The sequence below is a fragment of the Manacus candei genome, unplaced genomic scaffold (genome assembly GCF_025592945.1).
Source record: "Manacus candei isolate 608988 ecotype Guabito, Panama unplaced genomic scaffold, ASM2559294v1 h1tg000051l, whole genome shotgun sequence".
Lineage (NCBI taxonomy): Eukaryota > Metazoa > Chordata > Aves > Passeriformes > Pipridae > Manacus > Manacus candei.
Window position 1 is genome coordinate 5,472,662 of NW_026138099.1, and position 27,531 is coordinate 5,500,192.

At 38.0% G+C, this 27,531-nt stretch overlaps 2 protein-coding genes across 4 annotated transcripts in view; one reads left to right on the top strand and one right to left on the bottom strand.

Moving 5' to 3' along the window:
• The window catches only part of LOC127477273 (uncharacterized), a 702,414-nt gene that overhangs the window by 308,734 nt on the left and 366,149 nt on the right, over positions 1-27,531 (top strand). Inside the window, exon 3 of one of the 3 annotated variants that reach the window (XM_051801373.1) lies at positions 26,725-27,348. The exons of the other annotated variants lie outside the window; for them this stretch is intronic. The gene's annotated coding sequence lies outside the window, so the exon portion shown is untranslated. Of the gene's footprint in view, positions 1-26,724; positions 27,349-27,531 lie in introns of those variants that run through there. 3 annotated transcript variants of the gene reach the window in all.
• The window catches only part of CNTLN (centlein), a 263,978-nt gene that overhangs the window by 201,544 nt on the left and 34,903 nt on the right, over positions 1-27,531 (bottom strand). The gene's annotated exons all lie outside the window — the stretch shown is intronic.

The window sequence follows — 27,531 nt, forward strand, 5'->3', positions numbered from 1 at the left end:
GCTTTACTAGATGATAATAGTCGTATACCCTTCAGGAACAATCAAGAATATAACTTGGACTGCATAAATTCTTATTATCTATGTGCATAATTCTGTTTTTGTCTACTATGAATGGGGAATATTCATCTGGCATATCCGAAGAATCTGTCATATATTGTGCTAATGGGATTATTTGGTATTTTGCATACATTGCAACATTCCTGCCAAATACCTTGATTTTTTTAAAGAAAAATTTGGGAAGCTTGGTGCTAATGCCTCAGCTTGCTCAGATACCACTTTAAGCATTTTTGTTGGTGCTAATAATACAGAAGTCTGCCAACTCATGGAGACCCACTTCATTCTGAAACCTCTTGGTATCAGAGTAGACAGAGGAAATGTAACCTAATACATGAGGGTCATTCAGCCCGCTGTAATTATTTACCCAATTGCACAATATTTATTAGAGGATGGTTCTGACCTCATGCTTCACAAAAAACTCTTCTATTATTCTTACAACATGCAGCATAGGGAAAATAGCTATTATATTGATTTATATTGTAGATTAAATGTTTGTGGGCCCAGGGTCACACTTGTGTTCCCCTGACTGACTATGGGTAGAAAACATTTTCAGTCATTGTCCTTTTTCCCTGTCCCACCATTGTGTAGTGAGAAGCTTGACCTTTCTGTTTGGAAATATTTTACAAGATAGTAAGTACATGTAGGAAATAACTCTGAAATAGTAGAATAAATTAGAAGGCCTGCGTTTGGGCAAGTCATCAAATTGGAGAGGTACAAAATAAAAATGCTTCAATGCCTGGAGGGCATCAATGAAAAAAATTAAAGACAATATTTATGCAAGAAAATTTCAGGACAGTAATTTCTCCCAGCAGCTAAAGAAAATCTGGGTCTGTGAAGATAGTTTTTGCTCTTAAATAGGATTCTTATTTTTTAAACATAAAAAATACATCACTATGAGAGTTCCAAAAGATAAACTGTGCCTAGATACAGCAGAAGATTTAGTATTCTGGTATCCCAGATTAAATCAATAACTGGCATCTTATCTGGCCCAGTTATTGAGAGAACATGATTTGCTTTTTCTTTGCATCATGTTAATGGATTTCTTTTCCTGTTGAATAATACCTCTGTATGAATACTGTTTTAAAGCTTATTTGGGTGAAAATGTTCTTTGTACAGATTATATAATTATCTAGGATTATATAGAGCAGAGTGCTGCTTACAGAAGTGCTGTTACTTGGGTCTGTTGTTTTCTAGTAGCCAAAGTAATCAAAACCAATATATTTCATTGTTAACTTCACACAAAGGTGCAGGTAACTGTGCAGCCTCTGACTCACTTAAGAAATGGAAATTATTAATCAGAATGTTTATCAGAATTCCAGGTAGTAGAAAAAAGTTAGAAATATATAACAAAAGGTAAAATATACCCTTCCTTAATGTGATGATTTTAAAATGTTTATATTTATTTAAGTGGTTATGTTGATAAGGACTTGTCGCAGGAATTATGGCTTACAGAACCAAAATTACAGCAGATTGGTTTGCATACATGTTATTAATTTGCTCAGGTTTTTTTGCCCTTATATAAACTTATTGTATCTAGGACTGGAGCAGTAGTTGTCTGCCACTGTCTTTAGGCCCGGTAGGTATATTGCCTTTGCCTCCAAGCACCTGCATTATCCATAATGAAAGCAGAGACTACTTTTTTCTAATCTTGGGCCCATGTCTAGACAATATTAAGAATGAATTGCAGTTCTACCGAACAGGAAGCCTGCTACTTTCTTTCACACTCTTTTTCTTTGTATGGGTAACAAAACTTCAACTACATGTTTCTGTTCCTTGAAACAGTAAAATTTTATTTAAATCGTTGTCAGTTGTCACCTACCCTTTTGCTGATCAGTGCCTTTTATTCTGACCAAATGAAACTCAATAGCATCTATTTACTTCTAAAATCTTCAGAAGTAAGTGAGTTTATGTGTCTGTGTGTGTGATGGCTCGGGAACATGGGACCACAAGAGAAAGGTCACACCATTCTTTATTTCCTTCATTCTGGCATATTCAAGCATACTCTTAGATCATTCCTGTCTCTGATTTTTGCTTTCCTTTCCTGAAAAATGCATGCTGTTCTACACATTAGAAACATACTGTTTCTAAAACTGGTTCTTCCTTGGTACCACCTTTTTCTCATTTCTCCATCTTGATCATCAGTGCAGGTGACTGATGATTTTATTCTCCTTCAATCAGATCCTTCTTCTGATTTATCCCTGTGGTTATGTTGCTAAATGGGCCATCCCTAAATGGGCCATCCCTCTTATTCAGGAGTTGCCCCTCCATGTTCTGTTTTTCAGTACTATTGACAAATTCTTAGGTAAGCTGTCAGCTTCCTGTGTTCTAGCCTCCTCCAGTTCTTCTAACCTACACTGTAGACTACTGTAATTTCCATCTTCTCTGTTCTTCAGACAGTCTTCCAAAAAGTCTGTTAGTGTCTGACCACAGTCACCTTTGTTTGGCAGTCACTATGTGGCCTTGCCAGTCATCTTCCTGCCTGTTCTTTACTTTGGAAAAATTAAAATACCTTTCCATCCAGTGTACATTAATGGGTTTCTCCTGCTCAGTTTGATGAGCCATCACATCTCTCTGCAACTGTCCTCTCAGAATTTTTGTTCCCTTCTGTTCTCTTGAATGGAGTTAAAATAGAAGTTGGCTGGTAATGAGTAGTAGTGGCAAGTATTATGGGATGTACTTTCTTCTTAAGACTAGTGTGCTGGTTTAAAAGTTAACCAGCAGGGGAAATGAACTCAACTCAAAGGAGAGATTATAAGTCAGAATAACAATTTATTAAAATAATACAGTAAGTACAATAATACCAACAAACAATTGGTCTCAACCCACAAAAACCCAAATGTATAACCCAGTACCCTGGGGCCTGAACAAAGTGGTGTTCCTTGGGCCCTGTTTGAGTCCAAAGTAAAGGGAGAGGGGAAGAACCTGCTGGTGGGAGAGCTGCTGCAGTCTGGCCAGAACTGGTGATCGCAGTCCAGTGGTGGTCTAAGTCTGGTTGAGAGCGATGAGATGCAGCCGTCCTCTGGATCCCACGAGTGGGTTGAAAAATGTTCCAAAACTCCAAGATTATATATCCTCCAGTTCAGGCAGGAATGTTCAGTGCTCCCCTCAGGGCGGGGAGTTCCACAAAGGGTGTGAGGACAGAAACATCCTCCTATCTCACAGGCCTCTTAACACCTAGTTTATAGCCTGAGGAGTCAGGCTCTATGGGCAGAGGGTGCGAATAGTCTATTGACAACAATAGTCTAGTTTCTGGGAAATGACATGGAAGGCTATAGAATACAGTTTTGGGTTACACCCACCATGATGAACTGATCACAGCTGTCCTAACTAGGACAACTAGTTACTTGCATCACAGTCATTTTACTCATAATCTGAGGCAATCCTTGTGTAGACTGTACATTTAATTTACCTGAGGCTTCAGAGAGCACATGATATCTGTGCAAAGCCTTTCATACACAGTGTTTCTCATACATTTAATTTCACTAAATGGTACTATGTACTACTATACTAGTATAGGGCCTTTCCATATGTGCTGGCTTTGGCTGTGGTAGAGTCAATTTTCTTCACAGTGTCTTGTATGGGGCTGTGTTTTGGATTTGTGCTGAACACAGGTTTGATAATATAGAGATGTTTTTGTTATTGATGAGCAGGGCTTACACAGAGGCAAGGGGTTTTGGTACTGCCAGGCTGGCAAGGTGGCTGGGGGGCCGTGGGAGGTTGGGAGGAGACACGGCTGAGACAGGTGATCCAAACTGACCAAAAAGATATTCCAGACCATGTGACATCATGCTCAGTACATAAAGTGGGGGGAAGAAAGAGGGACAGATGACGTTTGGAGTGATGGTGTTTGTTTTCCCAAGTCACTTTTACATGTGATGGGGCCCTGCTTTCCTGGAGATGACTGAACATCTGCCTGCCCGTGGGAAGCAGGGAATGAATTCCTTGTTTTGCTTTGCTTGTGTGTGCTGCTTTTGCTTTACCTATTACAGTCTCTTTATCTCAACCTGCGAGTATTCTGGCTTTTACCCTTCTGATTCTTTCCCCAATCCCACTGGTGATGGACTAAGCGCGCAGCTCTGTGGGGCTTGGTTGTTGGCTGGGGTTAAGCCATGACACCGTGAAGGAGCACTCACCCACCCATACTCAGTAGTGGCATCTGTTTCCTGGCAATCTGTTTCCTTGCCTATTACTTCTTGCCCTGTACCCCCTCTTCTTCAGCAGTCAGTGGAGATATGGTGCCACTTTCCCTCTCAGAAGTCTTTCTGTGGGTTTCACAGAGACCTGGGCAGCACACACAGAGCTAAGCACCTTCTGCTCCACACAACAGGAAAGTGGATGAAGTCTTTTAGGAAGAAGGGAAACAGGAGAAGTACCATCTGCTTCAAACAAAATGGCCAACAAGCACTTCACTACTACCATGTTGGCCAGCTTTTTATCCATCCTATTGCAACTATAATGACCTGGCTAATAGATGACTGTGGTGCTAGTACAGTTTTAAGAATTAAATTTTCCTTCAAATCTAGATGGCAGAAGAGTATGACTCAATTGGATTTTAAAGCCAGTTCATACTAGCTAGTAGCCTATGCTGAAGACTTAGGCAAAGTCCCAACAAAAAGCCTGGATATAATATAAGTATAGTTAACAGGGCTTGTCTTAGCATATTCTGTAATGTTGGCTCAGTAATTACAAAATTGAAACTTTTGGGCTCTCCTCACTTACAGTGAAAGATTTACAGAAAGAAACTGCCACTGTGAGATAGTCAATCCCATGAAAAGGGAGCCAGAGAGAGATCAAAAGAGGTTAAATACAAATTTTTCTTTTGTTTATTTGGTCATTAGTTTGGGGCTTTTAGGGGCTTGGGGGCATTGGGGAGGGAATGAATTTGGAGAGGAATTTATTTTATGTCATCTTGAGTAATCTTAGATATTCAGAGTACATTCCAAAGTGGCTCTCCTGTATGGATTAGCACTGTTGGAACAAAATATTAGGCTATGTCCTTGACACTTGCATTAATTGGCAAGAAAAATTGTACCTGTTTTCAACAAAAAAAACCTGTGAAAGAACATGGATCTGAATCATATATTGTACTGTTTAGTGTGGCAGTACCAACTCTTTCTATTACATAAATCTATTTTTATGCCTTTTATTCCTTTAAATCTCATAATATGCTCTGATTCTTTTTGATACTACAAAGTTCTTCCGTTATGTTTAGGGCTTAGGTGATCTCGCCACTGTCCAGTTCTAACACTCCAGCCCTGCAGCTGCAAGCTCATGGGCTCAGTCAAGAGTTTTACTTTAAAATATAGATATAGGGTTCCTTAATACCTCAAATTAGTGTCATGAGAATAAGCCACAGACTTGTCCCCAAGAGGTACTTTTATTGATAATTTAGGGGAGAAAATAAGGGAATTTGGCAAAAGTTCAAAAGGGCACTACACAAGCTAGACAAAACATTCTACTGCAATACTGACCCAGCACATACTAATCCGCAACACTTAAGTCAAAATCCAAGGAATCCACAACACTTAAGTCAAAATCCAACCTCTCTAGCTCCAAGCCACCCAAAGCATCAAAAAAGGAGAAAAGAAAGAAAACCAAGAGGGAGCAAGGAGAATGAGAAAGAGGGAGAGACAGGTTATATAGCTACCACTGGAACCCTGTGGAAGACCAGCTCTCACACATCCAGTGGCAGGGCCACAACATGAGGCAAATATGTGCCTTTGGTTTTATCTGCTCTGGTCCCAGGCAGGGCCTCTCATCCACCAGTCACTCTGGGGTTCCAGGCCAGGGTGAGGAGCACTGTCCTCACTGTCCCTGCCAATCTGCAAGGAGGTGTGGTGTGTTGTAGTTTTCCTGGGCTGTTTGTGACTGACAGCTACTCTGGGGCTTCCCCGTGTGGGTTCCGGGGGCCTGCCATGAGGGATACAATGCCACCCACCTCCATGAGTTTTGACCCATCCCTTCCTCCTTCACACACACCACCCCGCCCCTCCACAAGGTGGTTCTGACCCAACAATTACTGATCTAGTGCCTAACACCAATTTTTTAAAAATGTACTGCCAGACCTTACTAAGGGACCTTATATAGCACCTATCCTGCACAGCAAATCCAGGTTGTAAAATATAAACCCTTCCACAATACATTATACTCCAAGTAGGGCAAACATTACATGCACTGTAAAGTTGATCAGAACATGCTTGTATGACCTCAACATTAAATCTGCAGTAGATGTGAAGTATTAGGAATCAAGGCCGCAGAGCCTCCTTCACACTGGTATCCCAGGGTCTCTAGACAGCACTAGCATAATATAAACCAATAGGTCTTCTGCAGTCTCACATGTAACAAGATTATTCTTCCTATTAAAGTAAAAATTAAAAAAAAAAATCTTCCTCAGTATCATTATCAGTACATCATCAGGATACCTTAACTTTTCACAGAAACACCACCATATTTTTTCTCTGAAGGAAGTATAGACAATTGAAAAACAGTGATCCAAAAAACTAAAGAGACGTAATAATTTAGCAGATGTAAGATCTCAGTTTATTTAATGTTATACATTTTCAAATACTACAAAAAGCAAGAGATGCAAAGGGGTGCTGAGCATTCCAAATAGAAACCCTGAGAACAACATACTAGCAAACAACTAATAAATCAATAACAAAAGGAAAAATAAGGATAATGTGGGCCTGTTACTAAATGGAGCAGGGACTCTGGTAACAGAGGATGCAGAGAAGGCAGAGTTACTGAATGCCTTCTTTCCTCAGTCTTCACTGACAAGACCAGCGTCCAGGAATCTCTGACCAAGGAGACCAGGGTAAAGGAATGCTGGAAGGAAGTTTTTCCATTGGTCAAGGAGGATTGGGTTAGAGAATGCCTAGGCAAACCTGACATCCACATGGGCCCTGATGGGATGTATCTGTGAGTGCTGAGAGAGCTAATGGACACCACAGCTGGGCTGCTCATGGTCATCTTTGAATTGAAAGGTCATGGTGATCAGGAGAGGTTCCTGAGGACTGGAAGAAAGCAAATGTCACCCTGGTCTTCAAAAAAGGCAAGAAGAAGGACCCAGGGAATTACCAGCCAATCAGCCTCACTTCAATCCCTGGAATGGTGATGGAGCACCTCATTCTGCAGGCCATCCCTATCCACATGGATGGCAAGAAGGAGATCAAGAGTAGTCAGCGTGGATTCACCAAAGATAAAATAAATCATGCATGATCAATCTGCTTGCTTTCTACAGTTACCTGGCAATAGGTCTACAATTACAATTACCTGGATGGATGAGGGTAAAGTGGATACTGTCTACCTTGACTTCAGCAAGGCTTTTGACACTGTTTCTCACAACATCCTCATAGGCAAACTCAGGAAGTGTAGCCTGGCTGAGCAGCAGATCCCAGAGGATCATAATTAGTGGCACAGGGTCTAGCTGGAGGCCTGTCACTAGTGGTGTTCCCCAAGGGTCAGTACTGGTCCCAGTATTGTTTACCTTCTCCATCAGTGACTTGGATGAAGGGGCAGATGCCTCCTCAGCAAGTTCAGTGATGACACAAAGCTGGGGGGAGTGGCCGATACCCCAGAGGGCTGTGCTGCCCTTCAGAAGGACCTTGACAGGTTGGAGAGATGGGCAGAGAGGAACAATCTGAAATTCAACAAAGGCAAATGCAGGGTCCTGCACCTGGGATAGAATGACCTGAATCACCAGTACAGGCTGGGGACTGACCTCCTGGAAAGCAGCTCTGTGGAAAAGGACCTGGGGGTCCTGGTGGACAACAAGCTCTCCATGAGCCAGCAGTGGCCAAGAAGGCCAGTGGTATCCTGGGGTGCCTTAGGAAAAGCACTGCCAGCAGGTCACTGGAGATGATCCTGCCCCTCTGTTCAGTCCTGGTGAGGTCACATCTGTAGTTCTGTGTCCAGTTCTGGTCTCCTCACTACAAGACAGACATGGAGCTCCTGCAGCAGGTTCGGCGGAGGGTGATAAACGTGATTAGGGCACTGGAATATCTCTCTTACAAGGAAAGGCGGAGGGAGCTGGACCTGTTCAACCCTGAGAAGAGACAACTGAGAGGGGACCTCATCAATGTCTATAAGTAATTGAAGGGAGGGTGTCAAGAGGATGGAACCAGGCTCTTCTTGGTTGCCCAGAGGGGTTGTGGAGTCTCCCTCACTGGAGACATTCAAGAACCACCGGGACCTAATCCTGTGCAATGTGCTCTAGGATGACCCTGCATGAGCAGGGAGATTGGGCCAGATGACCTCTCTGATGGTCCCTTTCAACCTTAGTCATTCTATGATTCTTTGAAGTAAAAGTTAATTAAAACTTTGATTGCTGTTTCATAAATGTCTATAAAACTGTCACTGGTAAAACTGACATTGTTAGCCCATATGTTTAAAGATAACAATGGGCTTTCAGTTAACTGTTTTTGTGTTATTAGTGGATTGTGTAAATACTCTGATTTCCAGAAAGGATAAGCAGTGAAAATAATAAGCCTTCTACAAAGAACACAAGAGTCTAATAATAACATTAAGGTTCCTGCAATTATATTCTTGTACAATTTCTTTATTATGCTGTCCCTAAAAGTAGCTGTATTTATCAATAGCTTTTAGCATAAATAGGTAATTTAGAATTAAGATAATATAACAGGACAGAGCTAAATGAGCCATCTGTAAGCTAACAAAGCATTCAGTTTGGTTGAGAGGCGATACCCTGCAATACACCACAAATGCTGAAATGTTACTATTTAAGGCCAAACATAATTGGCCAAATGCAGTTTTGACTTACAAATTTTAAAGAGTATGTGTGTATAACATAGCAATAGTATTAATGCTATAGTTATTACTATCAGTGGTAGTATCATTATTATTAGAACTGGTATCTGTATTATCACTTCCTTGAAATTGATGGGTGGGAATAAATGTGTGAAATAACAAACACATTCAAGAATCAAAGATTGTAGAAAACTATTAAAAATAATAAAAGCTTTATTTACTTTTTGTTTCAGCTCCTGCTTTGTTTCGTTTTTTTAGGAACTTGTTCAGTATTGTTTCTTTTGTTTTGCCTAGAGTAAACCATGAGTTGCAACATAATTGGAGTATGATTAATGTTCAAATGACAGATGCTTTCCAGATCAGAAGGATGTTCCAATTCAATCCTGGATGTTTCCTCAGACTTGTATTTTATGTAAGTACTTAGACCTGATCACAATGACTATGAAGTGCTAAAAACTCGAAATTATAATGGATTTTAATCATTCTGTCTTAAAGTATAAATATCTACATGCTAGAAAACACATGGAAAATCATGTCTGAGTTCTGAAAATTCACAAACCTCTTGTGAGGATCATTTTCTTCTCAGAAAAGTAACACTGATCAGATCACTCCTTCTTTTGTATTCAAATGACTTCATAATTTCTGTCTCAGTGTTTTCATAACTATTATAATACCAAGGGTGAAGTCAGGAAGGAATTTTTCAGCTCTTTTTTTTCTCTGGTTTTAATGTTTCCTTTTATACATCCATATTTCTGTTTTGGTCATGTAGATGACAGCATTTATAATTATACATTTTTTGAGCACTTTGTTATATAAATTATCCAAATAGCATAATACACTGAAGCATAAAAAGAAAAAATAAAAGTAATGTATAGCTTTTCCTTTCTTTCATCAATTATTAATTATTATGATAACAGAGGAAATAACTCACAGATGTCTACTAATATGGGCATAAAGAATCTTCTCTATATAACTAAAATACTTTAAAATTTAATTAATAATGTAGCGACATATTCAAACACAATCCCTATTCATTTAATTTCTTGGATACTCAAAACAGCATTGTTGCTGCTACACTTAGGAATAGTTGTAGTCTATTCACATATCATGGTAAGTGCAAGTCACATATGCCATTATGTACAGCCCATGAAGGTAACAGAAGGACTCCCTTATCTTTATTGAATTTTGGATTGGATCTTCTTTTGCTGTTCACTTGTCCAAGTTGTACACCTAGAGATTCACAGGTTTCCCCTCCCAAGAAAACAGCAGGAGACAGGGATGTCCCTACTCCTGTCTGAAAGATACTGCTGGCACATTAGTTGCTCCAGTTTGGTTTTAATTTAACAGCAGTTTCTGATTATGACAGAGAGCAGGGTGGATTTTTGGTTGGTTTGGTGGGGGGAGGGGGGTTTGTTTGTTTGTTTTTGGTTTTGGTTTTGGTTTTTTCATCCAGACCATTAAAAGAATATTATTAAGTAGACTTTCTGACTGCCTTTCTGTGCACAGTGAACTAGCAGGATCTGCAGTTCTCATGAGGATTTTAAGCCTATTTTTCTGGTATTTAGGCAAATGGCACAGGATTGGTTGAGACAGCATCTCACTATAATATAGGAATTTCTCATTCTGGTAAATTCTGCTTTACTGTTTTTGGGCATTTTTGTTATTGTTGTTTAATTAATTGGATGCTATTTTAAGTTCCTACTGTGTATTGGCCTAGTCTTGGGAATTGAATCTACACCTCTTCTCTGCTTTTATGTGTCAAACAAGTAAAAGGAGCTGGGAAGAAACAAATATGGCTTAGTAAAAGCTACACAGGCATAACAGCTGAGCTAAAGCAGCACTTGATTGAAAGGAGACTGATGTATCCAAGGAGAGATTAAAAAAAAAATGAAGTATCTGTTTACTGCATTGGAGAGAGTAACAAGCCACCTTTCCCAGACATCGATAACATATATGGTTCAGTTTTCTGTTTCATATCTGGTCTTAAGAATATGCAGTACCAGCTGCACGTAGTTGTAATTTCTTCAGAAACTGAACTAAGAGTTTTTCATGTCTAGATCACTGCACAAGAGTGTGATGGTTAACCCTTCTTTCAGCTAACACCATCAGTCACACAATCCTATCCATACTTCAGCAAAAATCTTTTACATAACCATACCAGCTGTGCTCTACACTGTATAAGTGTATAGCAGTTATATAATCCACCCTGCTCTCTGTCATAATCAGAAACTGCTGTATAAGACCTCAGTTGCTGAAACAACAACTTCTGGATGTCTGTGAATAAGTTTTCACTTCTGAAACCTGAGTATAGAAATTTAGGCTTTTTTTACTTTTGATTATTCCAAGACTGAAAGGGCAGATACAGGTAAAGAATTCCCAGCCAAATATTAGGGACCACAAAAGTGCTGAGAAATGCGTTTCCTAATGATAATAATCAGGAACACTATATTCTAAAAAATTAAAATGAAAAACCAAGCTCTTGAATATTACAAATCTTGCTTGATAGGCAAGCCATGCCATAATTCTGTTAGTTCGACTGGAACTTCATGTTTTCAGCTTGATTGGAGAATGGAATTTTTCTTTCATTTTAAGATGCTGGGGTGAATTTTCTGTCCTCATAATCTTGCTCTTAACCAGTAAAAAGACCTGAAGGGAAGAAATGAATCCTGTTAACAGAACTGAGAATTAGTAGAGAGGAGAAATAAGAGTAAGAGGGGAAAAAGGAGGCTGAAGTCTGAAAAGGGGCAGGGCATATAATAAAATTGAGACAGGCCAGTTAATGTAATGGCAGCTAACACCTGCAACTGTATAAATTTTCACTGTTCTGGATGTGGGAATCTCACAGGGGAAACCTGTCTTGAGCAGAGCTGTGGTTCAGTAAAGATCCCTGATAAAAAACAAAATTGGTTACTTGAGAGATATTTCCAAAGAGACAGTGTGGGGGATGTGGTTCTACATTGTAGTTTGCACTGCAGTCTTCCTATAAATACATACAAAAGTCACCATCCATCTGTTCTCAGGAAATAAAACGATGCTTATGGTGATATGCAAATTAGTTTCATAAACTGATCCACTAAGTATTTTACACAAAATGACAACATGTAAACTAACATGACCTTAGCAGATACGGAAAAATTTCAGGGATATTCCTTTACCATTTAAAAGATGCATAATTTAAGCAAAGACAGCTGATCTATTATTTCCAAGAAGTTGTCTAGAATCCATTACAGCATGAGTTTGCTATGTTTTAGATTTCTGTGCTTGGAGCCACAAACTATATATATTTTTTTTTCTTTTGCACTTTTCTAAATCTGAATAGGCTCTTAATTCACCAGAACATTTTGTACCCTCAGTACATCATTGTGAAGACTTTCTAGATTTGAGTATTCACATGCCAGCTGCCTTGAACCCAACAGCACCATTGCATACCTTGTAAAGTATCTCAGCAGCTCAATGTTTTCCTGGAGCTCCTCTCTCTGATTTACACTTCACCCATTCAGTGTCATCCAATCAATAGAACAAACAGCTAACATGACTTTAAAAGACTTTAAAGACTTTAAAAATATTTTAGAAGAACAACCACTCCTTACTTTAGAAAGCAAGAGAGATATTCAGATCTAAGAAAAGCAACAAATACTCGTATTACTAGCTTTCGTTTTCTCACGAGCCATGATGCTCATGAGATTCATATCCGTGTCACTACCATTTTTCACATTCTGCTGAGCAGAACTCATCCAATAGGCCTTCTTTTGGAAAAACTACTATTTCTTTAATATTTCTTGGCCTTTTTGTTGGGTATCCTTATGTCCTGCTCCTTTTTTAGGTGGGATTCTTTTGTGTCTATTTCTCTATGTGTGTTTCTAAATATATGTACCAAAATTTTAATAACTTTAACAAATTTTCAATAACTTCTATTACCTTGTCTGGAGAATCTCTACTACACTTTTACTCCCAAGTACCTCTGCCCCACCTGGTAAAAAAGTTGGGTCAAGCTGGACTTCACAGCCATAGACACAGTGCTATTCTGCAGCTGAGAAACACTGGGAGTAGTCACTTTTCATTGATCCACCTCTATATTTTACAGGAATACAGACAGCAGATGAGTGAATCTAGAGGCACTGAAGGATTCAGTACTCGGTCAATTTATTATAACCAACAAATTCAAAAATTGTACATAAATACCTAAAATCCCAAATTCCTACAACGTTTTAAATTGCTAGTACTTATATCTTGGTGCTCTTTTTTGAATATTCTAAATGCAGGCATAAACAATTCTGAGCCAGGTCATAAGGGAGGCTTTATAGGCTCTCTGGCCAAGGAATGAGTTTCCTGGGTTGTTTCACTGTATTTGTTCAACTGCTTTTTCATTACTACTAGAGTAAAAACAGCAACAACAAAACCCTTTTCTCATTATAACAGAATTCTAAGCTACCTCAAGAAATAGAAATCATCACCTATGGAAAAAAAAAAGAAAAGGGCAAAAGAGGAAAATCAGGTTAAGAAATTATGCATGTAAAATAAGGTAAGGTGTATTTCAGGAATGCTGAGTAATCACAGCTCTATATGGAATTTTTCAGAACAAAAGCTGCTTACTGGAGGCTCTATAAAGATAAGACTGCTAAACCTTACATATTCAAAGGTGGGCATGCATAGGCAGTATTTTTAAGATCAGAAGATATTTCCTTTCTTCACTTGCTTAACTTCTCAACTTGTGATTCTGTGTAATAGTTTCTTTGATCTTTCAATTGAAAACGGTAAGTTTCAAAGATCTACAAGACTTAGAATGTCTTTAAAAACAAGCCAAAACCAAAACAAGACCTAAAATCTTTTTTTCTTATCATGAAACAGAGAAAAAAGACTCATTGCTCCTTTTTTACCTCTGTTTTTGATCACTGTTTGCTAAAATGTGAGTCTCCACTGATAATCAGCTGCAGCAGTAAAATGAACTTATCCTGCCCTATCCCATTTGGAAGAGTGAGATGTGGCATTCAAATCCAAATACAAAACATCTTCCTTTTCAGTTTTCTTTAAAGTTTAAAAAGAAAATGAATAAATCCTTGAGACATAAATTACTCAAATTAAGTAAAATCACAATAACTACCATCATGTACCTGCTCTATATTACACTTTCCTTTTCTGTAAAACTGTGAAGGTTTTTTTTGTTTAGAGACCTTCTGCATTCAGTATCTGTCCACTTCTGTATTAGGTATTCTATCTTTCTTTTCTGACTGTGTCTTAGAGAAATGCACATACAGTCCTATACACATTCATTGTTCTAAACTGTATAGAATCATCTATGCATATATACATACAGCATATAACCAACTAAACAAAACTGCCAAACCTTAACCTGTTGGCTCTTTCTCCCTGTGCACATGCTCATGTGCGATTTCTAAACACACAGTAGTACATAATTATGAAATTACATTAGCCACATAGATATACTGGTAGACCGTTATGCTCCAGGTAGAAAAATCACTAGCAGGTGGGCTTGCACTTAAAAAATTTTGTAATATAGTCTTTTTCAGGCAAAACATTAGCACTAGATTATGGATCTGCATTCAAAACCACAGTTAGCCAGCGACCTAAATAATTATTCATATGATGAACAGCCTCTGACATAGCAGCAAATACCACAGTGTTAATGTAATAGGAATTAAATTGTCAATTGATTATGATGACCCTCAGAACTAAATCTGAAATATAATTTAGACACTGAATCCAGTAAGTCAAAATGTCTGCAGTGCAAGAGACAGAGACTTGTCCTTGACTTGTCCAATTCCTTTACAAAATAGATTTTGCTGTTTTCATGTAAGTAATATTCTTCTGTTTAGTTTATTAACTGTGTTTGATATTTCCCATGACAATTGGCTGTGCTGTGATCTCTAACTCACTAAGGTTACAACTTGCTCGGACATCAGGTGTAGTAAGTCTTACCATTGCAGAAGAGTCTCGAATCAATCTTAAGAGTTAGCACTGGTGGGCCAGATGTAGATAAGTATGCACCTTTGTACTTCTTTATGATGTGTAAAACATGTCTAAAAGTGTAAATTCATACAATTACATGTATTTCAGATGGGCAGAACTCAGAACAACAGAATAAAGCTGCTTTTGATTAACAGTGAAAAAGTGTGTTTGGTCATTTCTATATTTACTAGTGGTTTTGTATTCTCACACGTTAAGGTGAAGAAGAAAAATTTCCAGAGTGAAAATCATAGTTGATGTATAACCAAACTGAAGAGAACTATTAAGGGTTTTTTTCTGAACATTTATTAGAAAGAGGTTATCTACCAGCGTACTTTTAAGGGGTTTACTTTTGTTAACAGATTTGTACTCCTCTCAATAATAGTTCAATTCAAACTAACTCAATAAATGCACACAGAGCAAACTCAGCTGGCTGAAGAACACTGGGAAAGCTAGAAACAGATCTGATAAGCTGCCCATAATAAAAACCTAAAAAGACCCTCCTTATATACATATAACAAGATAAGTATATGATAGTAGGATTTTGCATACAGGTAGTATATTTTTTTTGTTCTACAGCAGCAATAACAAATAACACTTTGAGATTCTTTTAGTGGAGTAAGTATTCCTGTGTTACAGATGGGAAATTCTAAAGGGAAAATGATTTAGTGACTTTCCCTAAATTTTGGTGTTAACTTTAAAAGTTGCAACTTAATTCCCAAGTCTGAGATTTTTTTTATACTATGCTATAGAACTTTTCTTGTTTAGTAAAGAGATACATTCTGTGCTCACAACTTAGCTATAATTCATACTCCTCTCTGGAGGAACTTACAAGTAAGATGGCATTTTAAGTCTGTGTTGTATTTGCCTATATATTGAGATTTGCATTTATTTGCTATACTGAGACATCAAAATGTTGAATGCCATCTTGCTTCATTACACCTCTCACTAAGGACTTGTATGTGATTAACAGCCTTGCCATAGATATAAAAATCACACTTTCCTTTGTGTTTTCTAACAGGTTTGGGTTTTTTTTTTCTATTATCCTTACACAGAATCTTCAGTTGAAATCCACTTGGGTAGAGTCTATTTTGGGCTTTTGAAGTCCTATTCACAGTTTTGTGATCATGCATAAAAAGGTAGAAACAGCAAAGCAGCTAAAACCCAATACAGTATTTGAAACATGAACACTGTAGACATTCACTTTGTTATTATTGATATTGCTAAGGCTCCACAAAATTTATAACAATTATTATTTAATTACATACTAAATATCTGGCCATGTCTATCATAACCCAAGAGATCAGAAAAGCTCTGAGGGACTTGTTGCAGTCTTTTCTGCAAATAATACAAAGTTAATAAAGTAATTAATAAATATTTTAAACATTCTGATTGTGTATTGGAAAAACTAAAACAATTGCAAAGGAACCATTCCATCCTCAGACAAAAAAAAAGTGCATTTTTAAATTTTCTATAAGGCATATGTTTGCCTTAAAAAATAAAAACAAAGCTAATAAATTACATTTTGGAACTCTATTTAAAGGCACTCATGGAGAAACTTAGGCTGACAAAAGTCAGGAAAATTCAAATGTGGAAGTAGAAACATAAATATAAGAGGGGTGTAATTCATACCATTATACCTGTTTGAAACAATTTCTGTGAGTTAAGAATAGAGTGCCAGCATAAACTTTGAATTTATTGGCCTTTGTTGCTTTAAATCAGACCCTTCACATTATTTAAACATGGGTTTTGTATTTAATATTCAGAGTGATAGAACACGTACATTTGGCTGCAGATAGATACATAATTCATGTTGGTAGGAAGCATACCTTATAACACTTAAGTGGTTTATTAAACTTGTTTCATCTGATATGGGATAAATTCTGTAACTGATGGCAAGTCATAGGCAGATCCTACATTTATCATATTTAAGATTACCTTAATTTATAGAAACTATTCTGCTTTGGCCTCTTAAGGGCTTTTTTTTTTTCTCCTGGAGATAAAATATATGAAATATGTTAATGTTGTTTAAAAATGACTTAAACCTGAACTCCTACATGAAATTAGTTTAGTTGTCTCAGCTCAGTCCCTGGCAGACAGTTGAGTCTATCAGGAAAACCATCACACATAATTTGGCACCAGTCAGTAAGACCAGCAGCATCTGATCTAAAGAGACCTGGCAATGAGCCTGGGGATGTTGAATAACCTCTTATTTTAGGGACCATGAACTCTTGAAGTCACAAGGAGCCTCCTATTGTGCAGGGAGGTTATTTCTGTACTCCTTGCTCCCTCTCAAGTTTATAGTTCAGAGTGGAATTATTTGAAATTACACCACCTGTTCAATAAGGAGAGATAGGAAAAAAAATAAAGAGGATTGCACTCTCAGTAGTGGATTCCACTCAGATCTACTGAAACTAAAATTTTCTTTCAAGTCTTCTGTCATTTCTGGTACCTGTATAGCTTTACCAATATGGACTGGAAAGAGCCTTAGTGTGGAGCAGTCTACAGCTAGATCATGGTGTTTTAAGCATTATGACATTTAACATTTCACTTGTCTGCATTACAATGGATTGAAATGTCAATAGCCAGCAATAATTTGTTTGACTCTTTGCTCCTGCTCTTGGCTCATGATAACTACAGAGTGATATTTTGGTATGGAAGTTCTAATGCTAACAAGGCATGTCTGAAAAAAGTAGATGGGTCAGGGTGACTAAAATAGCATAGTGATTATAACATAATAGTGGCTAAACCCCCCTTTTTTTAAAGAATGGATAAAGGTAGACTAAGTGAATACCAACTTATCTTTTGCTTCAACTGCTTCAGTATCTTTTGCTTCAACTGCTATTATTTGTTTGGTTTTTCAGTAGTCATGTTGCGCCAGCCTGGAATAATGCTCATTTAAGAAAAGTTTTTTCTCAAAGAAAGATACCAGCAATATAAAGCAGTGAAAGAATATCACAGTTGGGCTAGACAGGTAACATTTCTGTGGATTTTAGTATTTGTAACACATGCCTTTTTCTTCATTTTTCCTAGAAAGAAATAACATATTTAGAGAAAGGTCCTGAGAGGTTTTTAAAAACGTTGTTAGAAGCAACAAAATAAAGAAGACATCAAGCAAATATTGAAATGTTTGCTTTGGGAATCATTAAATGAAGAAACTGTCATGAATACTCCTATCTGGATATGTAATAGTGTATAGATATCTGGCTACCTGAGTGTTTGCCCTTGCATTTAGGCTAAGTTTCCTATGAAGTGCTATGAGGTTTTTATTTGACTGGTTCCTAGTTGCATCTCTGCAAAATCAGGTTATTCTGGTTATAAAAAGTATGCATTTGCTGACTTTCTTGACATCATAGTTTATAACGTACAGCCATTTTCAGAGATATGGGATTTGGATCACAGGAGAGTAACTGAGTTTCTGTTTGGTTTTGCCTTTCTGTTCGCTCTGAATAGATACAGGGCACAGAAGGACCTAGTATACAGCATCAACCTCGATGGCACTTTAACAAATTATTTTGTAAGGAAATAATAAGAATGTTAATGGTAAAGTTGTTAGGGGAGCTCTTATGACAGCAGTAATCTTTTTTCACATTACTGACTTCACAGACAAAAAAAGTCACTTGGGAGACTAAATTTTGTGAAAGTAGGCTCAGACTTCAGGTGAACATTGATCTTCTCTGTTAAACAGATTTTTTAAATTGCAAAATAATAATAATCTCACATTTTTGAGACATTTTAGAATGTACTACAGTTTTCCCTGATTTGCTCTGAATTTATCAGAGCAACAGGAAAAGATTTTAGCCATTTCTCTATTAATGGTCCATGAAAACATTATTTGAAAGGAGCTTGGCACTCAAAGAAATCCAGTTTCTTAGGAAGAAATTAGGCTGAGAGCCTATGGAAACACTTGTTTCTTTTCATCTTGTATCAAATCAAGATGATGTTTGTGGCATGGGATGTGATAGAGAAGGGGGTTGACTGTTACATAAAGCAATGGCACATTTGCATTTTGCCATTTAGATGGTGCCATTCAGTGTTTGAGACAAAGCTCTTGAATGAGGAACCTGGTTGGCTTTGAGACCTGACTGACAAATGAGAAGAAGCTTGTCATTCCAGTGAAAGATTACAGTTGAAGTAAAGAAGTAACAACATTACAGCCCTACAGTTCACAGTAAAGAAGTTACAATCCGCAGAAAATATGTCTTACTGTGATATTGTTCCTTCAGGGCACTAAAAGGGAAAATTTATATCTATTAGACAGATGAAAAGTGTCAAATTTGTTATCCTCCCAAAGTGGACAACATTTTTTGGCTCTAAAATAAGAACTGATGTAAAGATTAAGATAATCCTCATTTCTTTTGCAGAGATTGCATAAATATTTTGCAAATAAAGTACTTTCAGAAATCTTTTACCATTGTAACAGCAGTTCACATAGATGATTCTTTTCCTCTGGGATGCAGAAAACAAGCTTCTTTCATACTCTGTTTTGCTGTTGATCCAAGAGACCTCCAAAGTTAATGTTAGAGAAACAGACACAACTCATATTTGCACAGCAAATTTCCACTGGCACCATGTTTCATACTGATCTGTCTTGGACTTAATTTAATGATGGTTGGATCAGTTGATGTTATTGGCTGTTGGCCCTAGTCTGAGAGGTGGTGACAGATCTTCTTTGCTCCTCTTATTTTCACTACAAAATGCTCAGCAAACTCTAGACTCCCTCTGACCTCAACAGAAAAGCAGAAATTGAGGACTCTTAACAGTTTACAGGATTGGGCCCAGATGGATATGGCCATCAGTTAATTTTACTGTGAAACAGACACCATGATACACTTTCTAAGCAGCTGAAAATTATGTTGTCACTTAAACTCCATCATCCAGCTTTCCATGGAATGCATTTTGCTCTAAAATCTGAAAGACAATCTAAACAATAGCCATAAATGTAACAGTATTAGGATGGGTGGGATGTTGCTTTAGGACAAAGTCATTTTTTAGTAACATTCATTTTACTTTGTATCTAGTATTTTTATTGCCTTATATGTATAAAATACAGAAAACCAGAAATTATGAGACTTCTCCTTCTTGTAGTGCAGTCAGGCATTCTATGCACTCTTACTTTTTCAGTTGGACTATAAATCCTGAGGGGTTTTCCCTTGTGAGACAAACTCTTCTATCTTTACTAATTTTGATGGGTTGCTACATCACCCTACAAAGTGATCTCAGTGGGACAAATGCCTGTCTCCAATACTCCCATGTAAATTGAAAGCAATCCTATAATTATGATTACACCAAAACCAGAATTCCGCACAGTGATTTTAAAGAACCAAGCAGACAGTATTTGCCTTTGAAAACTTAGTTTTTTCTTGCATTCAGAACCACAGCCCTGTGTGTGTTAAAACGTCCTGTAGAACTGTATGAACAGAAAAGACTGTGATGACTAATGTTTGAAATTTGCATTACTAGCAAAGTTGTTGCCCTTCATTTCCCACTGAAGTCAATGGAAGCTGAATGTGTTGGAAGGGAAGAAAGCACTGGGTGTCCACTAAGTTATGTTTCAAAGCATTACAAAGCACAGATGGAAAGGAATTACAGTTAAGGCCAGTCAGCTAGTTAAAGCTGAAGAAGATCATGTCTATTTTATGTTTAGTCTTAATAATGGTCTGAGAACTGCTTTTGAAGACCTCAAACTCTATCACATATGAGGAATAGCAGCCATTTTTTTAAAGATCTATCAAAGTGTTATCTGAGTTGCCTGTAATATTGGAATTTTTGTTACCTGAATTAAATTATCTGTCATGACTGTGCAACCTGCTTCTGCTATGTGATATTGCAGTATAGGATGATACTTACAAGCAACAATTGTAGTCTAATCTAAGAAGTAATTTTTCAGCTTTTTCTTTTCAATGCCTCTAGTTTTGCTATCTCACTTTGTGGGTGCATAGAACCTAAAAATGTAACCTCGAGCACTTAGAAAATACCAGGTATATCCAGAGTTATGAATTTTGCATTAAAAATAGTTCTTTAGCAAAATTCAACTGAATTCAGTGGGACGCATCTTCTGATCTCCAAAAGAACTGACTTGGTTGAAGATAATGAAAGTTTTGAATGAAGAAGAGATTCAGTAGGTACCACCTTAAACGTTCAGTAGGGAATTTTTGAAATAAGGGATTTAACATCTAATGACTTTTAATATTTTTATATTGTAGTATATTTCACTTCTGTGTAAGTTATTTTAATTTTCATGAAAATTAAGAAATTGCATTACACACTGTCTTCTACATAACCACAAAACTATTACAGGATTAGAGGCAGGACGTGAATGCTCCTCATGGCAACAGAAACATCCTTAAACTCTATCCAGAAGACACTGACATAGCAATACAAGCACAAAACATTTCTAATGCTTATTTAACATCAAGATACTACATAAACTCATGCATGTGTTGAATTTTTCATGCATGAACAGTAACTTTGAAGAAAATGACCTATTCATATTCACAAATACAGCACACAGATAAGCATTGAAGGATGATTTAATCTTTGTCAAAGCGTGAACAATTTTTTTTTATTATTTTATCAGAAAAATGGACAGATTTGATTGCAAGACTTCCAATAAAATACATTCTTCAGGGTAAACTACTGCATTTATGTGTTGTAACCAATGTTGTGCATAAGCACATAAGAAATAGAGTGTATTGCTTTATCACCTAAATATTAGAATACTATGGGGCAAATTCTGAAGTTTTTTCCAAAGGTCAAATTTTCACTGAATAGATACTGAACAAGAACTTCAGACTATGACCTCATTATTAACTATGGTTTTTTTCACTTCTAACGTGTGCTTCTGACATTTTCAGATTTATCTGAAAATGCCTGGCAGAACAAAACTATTTACAGTTGCAGAACCTCACTGATATGGAGGGTCTTTGTGAATGAAGCCTTAACAGGTTTGTGGCTCTTAAAATGCCTGGACTCTTTTTCTGTTTCTTTTTCATAAAAGCAGAACTCTGCAAAGATCCCTGGCAGAGATTTCCTCCAGCCACTGTATGACAAGGACTAAGACACAAGATCACTGCTAGGCAGCAAAGGTGGAGGAATTTTGAGTTTCTGACTCCTTTGAGATTGGCAAGAGGTGAGGGATATTAAAATTCAGTTTGCTGTACTTTCACTGCACAGTCTCTAGTGTCTTTTAAATGCTCTAACTCTTACCATAAAATCATTGGATCCAAGGGTGGTGATACGTTTCCTCTCTTATCCTTTCTTTCTCTTTCTTTTTTTCTTTTTCCTTATACTTTATATATAATATAAATATACAATATATATTATATATGTATATTATGACACATCCTATCTAATAAAAATTATATTGATATATAATATATTAAATATTATATTAATATTAATACATAATATATAAATATAGTATAAATACAATATATTGCCTTATATTTTCTTAATTGGTATTTTTATGCTTTTTATGTTGCTATATTACTATAGATACTAATAACCAAAATGGCTACATACCTGCTTTCCATTGCAACCAAACTGTTCTAAAATAAACCCTACATATATGTTTTTACAAACCGTTGTTTCACGCCCCAAGGTATCTGTTAACAAGAACGTAGGTTACCCTCACTTTCTGGGATGGGTCATAACTGATCCTTCTGTTCTCCAGACTGAACAGACCAAGTTGTCTCAGCCTCTTCTCATAGAAGAGATGCTCCAGTCCTCCATCATCTTTATATGATGTATATTTGAGTTTCTCTTGTACTGAGGAGCCCAGAACTAGACTAGACAACACTCTACGTGTGGCCTCACTAGGGCTGAGTGGAGGGGAAGGATCTTCTCCCTTTACCTGCTGGCAACACTCCCAGTAGTCAAGCCCAGGTTACAATTTGCCTATTTTTGCCACAAGGGCACAGTGCTGGCTCATGGACAACCTGTGGTCTAACAGGGCTCCCAGGTCCTTTCCTGCAAAGCTGCTTTCCAGGGTGACCCCCAGCTTATATTGGTGCATGGACACCAACATATACTGGTGCAATCAACCTCAGTAACAAATCCTTTCTGGTAATTTTAAATGAACTGTGCTTCTTTTCTACCGCAATACATCATTTCCCCTTAGCTTTTCTGACATCACTGCACATAAGGCAGGAGAATGACCTTCAAAGCCATTCTTTTGTCCTTTTGGAGAAGTAGTTGCTGAGCTCTTCCTCCTTGTTCTCAGTGACAGGACATGTGGGAATGGCTCAAAGCTGTGTCCGGAGAGGTTCAAACTAGATATAAGAAAACTTTTCCTAACTGAGAGGGTGATTAAACACTTGGAACAGCCTTTGTGGAGAGCTGGTTGATGCCCCAGGCTTACCAGTGTTTAAGAGACATTTGTCCTTAATAACATGCTTCAACTTACAGTCAGCCCGTAAATCATCACACAGTTGGACTAGATAACTATAGGTCCCTTCCAACTGAACTATTCTATTCCATTCTATCCCTTATAAATATGATTTTATAATGCTTTATGGCAACAACAACCATTTATGAAAATTGTTCTACATTCTAAGAAGTTTACAGTCCATATAAAAAACATCACTGAAGTCAAGTTTTGCTTAGATGACACCTGTCACTGGATCATGGTAACATTACATGCTTGGGATGACTAGCTGAAAAAGTGGGATGACTGAAGACTGCATAAATTCATCAGAATATGCTATAATATGACAATTAAAAGGAATGTAGTTTCTCAGACTATCAAAGCAAAAGTTAATGATTATTTTACAGTATTCATGGAAGTATACTGCTAGAATCAGCATTTTCCACTGAAAGTGTTTGTTTTTAGCATGATGACCTATTTATATATTTGCTTAATTATTTCATAAATTATATTTTCCTTGCAGAATGAAATACTCAGCAAAAATAATCTACAAACTGAGATGAAGGAACAGTGATGTATGGCAAAAATCTTTTAAACTGTAAGCTGTAAACACTGTACTATGTTTACTTGGACCAGGAAATGAAAACACATTGGTCAAATAGGAACTACATTTGCTGCTAAAGGTACCAGGAGTAGAGGTGGTGTGAACACTAATAATTCTTAATTTCAGGTGTGTATGAAGGACACTATAATCTGTATGACAGAAATTTTGGAGTTTTTTTATTTAACTGTGATTGATGGTGTACAGTTTCACATTTTCTTCTCTGAATTTTCTTCTCTGAATTTTCTTCTCTGAATTTGGATGCCATGATCTCCATTGTGATTATTGTACAGATATTTTTTTCTCCATTGTGTTTTACCATGAAATGATAGGAATACAGCCGACTTCAGTAGTAACACCTCTCAAAAAGGCACCATGTTTAAATAGTATGAAATTGTTGAAGTTTAAAGTGTAATTTATTGTCATGGAAGTAAATAAACTCTATTGAAGATATCCCACAGGAATCTGTGCATGCCATATGCAATATAGCTCCCAGAACGATTTTCCATGTATCTGCCTGACATGCTTTTCTACTTGTGAAACATGTATCACAGAAGTAATAAAAATGTATTAGTCTATGTGATTTCTAAGCAATAATTTCTAATATTGTATGTATAATGCTACCAATACAGTAAGTTCTCTTGCTTTTGACATCTGTATTTGGAATTTATATGAGAACAAAGCATTTTAAGACCTCTATGTACGTAATTTGTGGCTTATTTGCTATGTAAACAACCCTGTTAAATAATTTTCCTTTCTCAATGGATGACTCTGTAGCAACACCATAGACGGGCATGCCAAGGCATATAGGGCAATCAAGAGCCACAACTACAATTTCTAATTACATGTCAGGCATTGATAACACAGGATTTTACAGCAGCAGATTTCAGTCCTGATGTCTATATTTTATTCATGTGCATATAGATCAGTTCTACACCCAATATTATTTTTCTTGGCATGTAGCTGGCATATAGCTTATTTCTTCCACATTGTTTTGAGTGTATTATATATTTGTCCCTTGCTGTAATGACTGATTTTTTCATGTCTCTCTCCACAGAAACAGTAAATGATTAAATGTTACTGTATTAAATCAGTTAGAAATCACTGATTCTGATCTTTGAAAGCAGAACTTGAGGCATAGGCATGTATCTATTTGAGAATACTAAATTTACTGCAGAGGCTCTCCGTATGTGGTGATAGACACAAGTTAATCTGTATTTCTTATTTCATGACCTAATTCTGCAAAGCACTTAACCAAAGTGCTTGATCCTAAACAAATACTTAAGTCAGAGTTTTGGGTTTTTTTAAATTAATGTCCCATTTCAGCAAAATAAATATTCAGAAAAAGAATTATATTCCCTAAACCCCAACAAATAAGCTAGAAGTTTATCAGTCTAGATTTTCTGCTGGAACTCAGCACATGACTTTGTATATAAGATGGATCTCTTCTGTGAAGCTTTAATAAAACTGTGCAAAGCAGCCATCACCAAGCCATATCAGCTATGCTTTACCACTAAGCACCTGAAGAAAATAATCACCCGCCTCAGTTTAAAACAAAAGACAGTGTGGCCCAAATACTGAAAGAAATAAACGTCTCATTCAGATGGACGGGGCTATAATAATCTAGGACTAGTCTAAAGCTGTTTGGGCAAAACTAAGTCATCAGCCTTTGTATGATTTGGAACCCACTGTCTTGATTGAGGACATTTTGTTTTGTCAAATATTTTTCTCTTGTATGCAGCAAACAAAGCCTCTTTCATCATAAGAAATAGAGAAGAAATTCTATCTTGGAATTTGTCAGGACAGAATTTAATTTTACTGTAGAAATGCTTGTATGCCAAGCTAATAATCACTAACCACAGCTGTAATTTATTCTGTGATTACACTCAGTATGACACAGAATGGTGGGGGGGGTTTGTTTGGTTTGGAGATGGTCACTTAAAGGGCAGCTACAAAGAGGATAGAGGCTCTCTCTTCACTTGGAGCCACGTGGAGAAGACGAGGGGCAGTGGATACAAATTGCAGTGAGGGAGCTTTCATCTTTTCATAAGAAAGATGAATCGTTCACTGGAACAACCTCCTCAGGTATCACTGGAGGTTTTCAAGATGTGATTGGACAGGGTGCTCTATAATGCAGGCTCCCTTTCCCATGAAGACCAGATCTTTTGAGGGCCCTCACAACCTCTGAGCTGTTCAGTGATTTTATGGTTAGAAAGAATTAAGACAAACTTGTAAATAACTAGAGAACAGGTATCTCTTTCTTTGCATAATGACTAAGGATTTATAAATGTAGAACTTGCACAAGCTCTTATTTCATTTCTCTCGTAAAGAGTAACATACACTGATGGGTTTTTGACTTCATGTACTGCCGTGGTCTGAAGAGGGGATGGGACCGTGGCACTACACGAGTCCGGGACACAAGGGTGGGATGCAGGTAGAATGGTTTATTCAGGCGTGCGCCGGATTCTTATCGGTTCAGGTAGGGAAAGGACCAGAACATAGGGTGGGGTATCAGACAGACAAATGGGGCAGCAAATCAGGACGGGCACAGGCGAAAGAGGGAGGAATGTGGGAGGAACCAGGGAGAGAAGGGGCGAATGGAGGTTGTTTCCTCCCTGCAGCTCCTTCAGCCAATCGGCAGAGAAACAGGGGAGCAGGGAGGTGGACAGGCCGGGATATGCCTGGAAGATACAAACTCAGGGGGAACATACAATGTGTGTATACATAATAACTATAAAGCCTTGTGGTGGGGGGAAACAGTTTTCCCCCGAAAGTTCTAAAATGGTAAATCCCCAGGGGGTGGTGACCCTTGAAGTTTTGAGCCAATGAGTGCTTTTGCAAAATATAAACATATCACAAGCAGACGGGAAGAGAAGGTGTAGTTGTAGTTGTTGGAGAGGTGGCCATGTTCTGAAGCCACGAGCTGAGAGGGCAGGAGCCCCCCTGGGGGGCTCTGGCCCCCCACCAGCCCCCGGCTGGGGTCATAGAAACTCGGAAACAGTGTTAAACTGGACTGAGGTCTGTGACTGAGAAGCTAGAAGTTTTTTTTCTCCACCGTGAGCAGCAGAAGCAGCAGCAAAAACAGCACTGGCCAGAGAAACGGTGGCAGAGAGCCAGAAAGAGATAAGGGAGAAGCAGCAGAAACAAGCATGCAGCCGAGCAGGAAGACACAAAGCTGTCTGAGAGAGCCGAGAGAGAGAGCCAGCAGCAGAGAGCAGAACTAAGCTCTACAGAGAGAGAGTTTTTGGGGCAAGAACTGAACCAGAAACCCCCCAAACTCCTTGGAGACCCCTCCTAGAGAGAGGAGGATGATGGACTCCTACTTGAAAGGGTCTTGGAGTGCTACAGCACTGCCGAAAGGAGCTGAAAAGCTCAGAAGGAATGCGGAGGGGGTGACCTTGCCCCCCCCCCCCCCCCCGGCTTGAGACAGAGCACAGAGCTCTGCAAAGGGAATTTGAATCCCCTGAAGATATGGACCGTCACGAAGACCCCTGAGCTTCGTTGATATGACCATGGTGAGGCGACCATGTCCGGGTGAACGCAGCCCACGGAAGATAAGACCCTCGCTTGAAGACGAGTGGCCAAGAGGGCTTGAATACCCCTGTCGTGTGTACTGGCAGAGATCCAGCTACAGCTGCGGCATGGGAAGAAGAGATGCCTGCTGCCTTAGAGACACTGCTGCTCTGAGAATGGAAAGGATCTTTTCCTTTCCCTCCTGGACTTTTATTTGGAGGGGAGAAGAGATTTGATCCATTGTAAATATTTTTATGTCATG